Below are 4,793 nucleotides of genomic sequence, written 5' to 3' on the forward strand. Positions count from 1 at the left end.
AAAGAGAGAGACCATAAGTGAGAGAGCATGAGAGAGAGAGCGAGTAAGGGAGAGAGCATGAGAGAGAGAGAGTAATGGAGAGAGAGAGCGAGAGAGAGACTTGCGCATAGTTATTTCTCATCGTTAAATGCTAAGCATGCAAAAGATAAGCAGATTAAGCACAAGATAAATCTGTTATTTTCCAAGAAAATGATCTTCCATCAGCATTATAGACAAATCATAATCAATTGCAAAAAAAAGATATTACAGTTTTACCTTGAACAGTATTTTCTGAAATATGTACGACACTTCTGACATAATTCAGATATTATAGTATCAGTATTCTTGTTTAGTGCCATACAATTATTTAAAAGGTATCATTTGTAAAGAGATTACTGTAAAAGCAAGACATGTATCAGCATTTAGTTGATACATGAACGTTTGTTTGCATGTGTCTGCGTGTGAGAGAGAGAGAGAGAGAGAGAGAGAGAGAGAGAGAGAGAGAGAGAGAGAGTTTGTCTGTACATGAGTGTGCGTGTGAGAGAGAGCCTGAGAAAGAAAGCGACTTTATGTGTATTAGAGAGAGTATGCATATTTATTTGTGTGTGTTTGTGGGACAGAGACAGAGAGACAGACAGACAGAGAGAGAGCTACAGAGAGAGAGAGAGAGAGAGAGAGAGAGAGAGAGAGAGAGAGAGAGAGAGAGAGAGAGAGAGAGAGAGAGAGAGAGAGAGAGAGAGAGAGAGAGAGAGAGGGTCTGTATGTGTGTGTGTGTGTGTGTGTGTGTGTGTGTGTGTGTGTGTGTGTGTGTGTGTGTGTGTGTGTGTGTGCGTGTGTCTGTGTGTGTGTGTGTGTGTGTTAATGTGTGTGTGTGTATGTGTGTGTGTTTGTGTGTGTGTGTACGTGTGTGTGTGTGTGTGTGTGTTTGTGTACGTGTGTGTGTGTGTGTGTGTGTGTGTGTGTGCTTGTGTGTGTGTGCAGGCGTGCATGTGTGTGTTCAAGTTTGTGCACGTCTACAGGAAGGGTGGCTCCGGCTTTTCAAATGAACTCATGAAATCGCTGTTAATGGAGTGTGAAAAGCTATCTCGTCAGCAACACAATTTCCACTGTTTTCCACTCCACTGTATAGTTAATGTTCTTTATTTTGTGTTTCCCCCCCAAAAAACAATATCTGCCCAATATATTTCTTCTCGCTTCTCACAGCACTGTAATACAAACCGGGAGTACAATCAACACATTTGTTTAGAAGAAACAAGAATTATGCAAGCCTACAGTCACTCTTTTATCAAGTATACAATTGTTTATGAGTCCCTGCCGTGGCAAGACAGAATAATAATAACAACAACTCATAAAGCCCTTTAAAGCGGCGATCTTGAAGATTCCTGTTTCGTTCTCTTTGGCGACACCTTTGGCGATAAGTGGTATTTTTTCCCAGAGATACAAACAGTGCCGCCGCGGCAGCCAGTTCGTACATTCACAATACTGAAAACGGGCTTCCATCAACGGGCCACAGGCTCAATCACCGCTGTGTAACCTCATTCGGAGATGGATAGTGACTCAACCAACGTGTATTTACAGGAAAGTCTTTGTGATAGCCACTTTAAGAATAAATATAAATGACTGAAAACAAAGAAAAGGCGAAAGGCGTACATTCTTGGCTACATCATATTACTACATATGATGTACATCACGTTAACACTGTGCCGTATACATTTATATTCATCATGACCATAAATACATATTTCTATACATTGTACGTTTTATGCTTTTAGCACACTGTAAAGCTATCGTCGTGACAGACGAATAGATAAATAAAGGCAGACAAATAAAAGAGCTACACGCACTGAAACGAACACACGCACAATCACACACACACACACACACACACACACACACACACACACACACACACACACACACACACACACACACACACACACACACACACACACACACACACACACACACACACACACACACACACACGCACACACACACACGCACACACTCAAGATTCACTCTGGGACACAAAAACGCACCAGTGCACGCCGTGCAACAGCGGCAAGGACATTGAGAACACAAAGAGAGAGAGCGAGAGAGAGAGACACACACACACAAACACACACACACACACACACACACACACACACACACACACACACACACACACACACACACACACACACACACACACACACACACACACACACACACACACACACACACAAGAAAATGAACGTGAGTGAAAAGGAACGAAAAACAGAACAACAATCGCAATATTATTCCCAATGATCGATGTCCCTTTTAATATCTTTTTAATTTCCAGCCCTAGAAGAAAACATACCAGGCCGGATCCTTATCACCATGGGAACGAGTGGTTTCACCGGATTCATCCCCACTCAACCCAACCACGACCTGCTCACGACCCACGAGACTCACGCTGGTAAACATCTCCTGCATGTGGCACCATACCCCCCCCACCTCCTCCTCCTTCTCCTTTACTTCTCCTTCTACTTCTCCTCATACTCGTTCCCCTCCTTCTACTCTTCCTCCTCTCCTTCCTCCTCCTCCCCTACTTCTACTCCTCCTACTCCTATTTCTCCTTCCTCCTCCTCCTCCCCCTCCTCTTCTCCTCCTCTCCCCCTCCTCATCATCCCCTCCCCCTCTTCCTCCCCCTGCTCTCCCTCCTCCTCCTCCTTCTCCTCCTCCTTCTCTCTCCCTCCCCCTCCCCCCCTCCTCTCCCTCCTCCTCCTTCTCTCCTCTCCTCCGATCCCTCCTCCTCCTCCTCCTCCTCCTCCTCCTCCTCCTCCTCCTCCTCCTCTCTCCCCAGAAGGCCTGCCTTTCTCATTGGTCGCGTGGGCGACCAATGAGCGATGCAAGGGTTGGTTAAGGAGTCACCTCCTTTAGATCTCTAGACCTCTACCCGGGTACCCTGACACGGTGCCCTCAAGCTGCCCGTTTAGTTCAGCGAGGACCGCCTCCATTTTGGACTCATAGCAGCAGTGTTGGTTATTGGTTCAGTAATGAGATATAAGAAATAAGAAATGACGTGTTGTGAACCACCGCTGCACCCGGTGGTTCACAACACGTAATTTCTTACATTAGTAACACAATAACCAACAACGTTGCTATACTTCACTGGGTAGAGCGTGAACCATTAAGGCCCGGTCCTTACCGCAGGCAGCGACCGAGGTACGTTTCATGCCCGTGGTCCTTCTGCTGCATGTCTTCCCCTCTATCTCCTATTACCTTCCTGTCTTACCCTACAATAAAAAGGATAAAGCCTTCAGAGGAAAAAAAAGAAGAGGCTTCTAAGTAAGTAAGCGGGCGTGTGAAGGAGGACGGCGAGGGCGGGAGGCGGGCGGAGTGTCTGTTGTCTACCGAGCAGATTAGATGCGAAGGGGGAAAAAAAACCCAAATTGTTTTGTATTAAAATGAACAAACTTGGTTTGTGTGTTGGGCTGAAATTGGAAAACGATTGTGGCCTTGTTTTGAATAATGCATTGTTCCGGGGGAACGGGAGAGGACACAACAAGTGTGTGTTTTTTTCTTTGTCGTCCCCGAAAACGTTTCTGTTGTGTTACAGCATGGTCAACTACGAAGCTGTCACCGAGGGGGGCCGAGCGCTGGCGTCTGCTTTCCACGTGTTGCCTATTGAGCCGTGGCCTAGTTTGGAAGCGGGAGGTCCGTTTTTGCGGCTCTTTTCATCTTCCACGTTTGCTATAGTAAAAAAAACAATCAATAATAGAAAAGCGAATAGAAAGGAATGCTTTCGGCACCCCCGGACCCCCCGTCTCCCCACGCAACCACCACCACCCCCCCCCCCCCCCCCTTCGGGCCCTGATCTGTCGAACATGAGCTCGGAGGGCACGACTTTATCAGCCGGGACAGACGGACGGACGGCCTGTGTGATTTCTCGAGGGTGGCGTTAGCGGGGAATTGTCCTTTGGCACAGTGCCATCCGCTCCGAGACGGATCGTACCGGCGAGTGGCCGGAGGCGGCCGGGAAATGGCTTCACATTGATCTTAATGTGCCGCGTCTATGGCCAGCTCACCGCTAAAGGTGTGAGTGTGTGTGTGTGTGTGTGTGTGTGTGTGTGCGTGCGTGATTGTGAGTGTGTGTGTGTGTGTGTGTTTGTGTGTGTGTGTGTGTGTGTGTGTGTGTGTGTGTGTGTGTGTGTGTGTGTGTGTGTGTGTGTGTGTGTGTGTGTGTGTGTGCGTGCAAGTGTCTGCGGGTGTGCTCGTGTTTGATTGTGTGTGAGCGAGTGTTAGGGTGTGTGTGTGTGTGTGTGTGTGTGTGTGTGTGTGTGTGTGTGTGTGTGTGTGTGTGTGTGTGTGTGTGTGTGTGTGTGTGTGTGTGTGTGTGTGCGCGTGTGTGTATATGTGCAAGTCAAGTGTTTGTGTGTGTGCACCGGACTCATTGTGTAAGTGTGTGTGTGCTTGTGTGTGTGTGTTTGTGTGAATGTGAGTGCGTGTGCAAGTGTTTGCTTGTGTGTTTGTGCCCAAGTCTGATTTTGTGTGTATGTGAATGAGTTTGCAAGCGTTTGTGTGCGTATCTGTGTGTGTGTGTGTGTGTGAGTCTGATTGTGTGTGTGTGTGTTTGCGAATGTGTGTGTGGTCACTGGGCACACATGCTTGTATTTATGGTTTGTTTCCGGGCAGGACAGCCTCGGAGGTGATCTATGCGGCTGTGTTTCGGTGTAAATCCACGGTTCTTCAGCTCACTGCCATAACCGTAAGGCAGAGAGAAGAGCGAATCGTGCTGCCACCGAGCGGCCTTGAGGGGGGAGACGGGGGAAGAGAGAGAGGGAGAG

Source organism: Gadus chalcogrammus, chromosome 2 (assembly GCF_026213295.1).
Source record: "Gadus chalcogrammus isolate NIFS_2021 chromosome 2, NIFS_Gcha_1.0, whole genome shotgun sequence".
NCBI classification, from domain to species: domain Eukaryota; kingdom Metazoa; phylum Chordata; class Actinopteri; order Gadiformes; family Gadidae; genus Gadus; species Gadus chalcogrammus.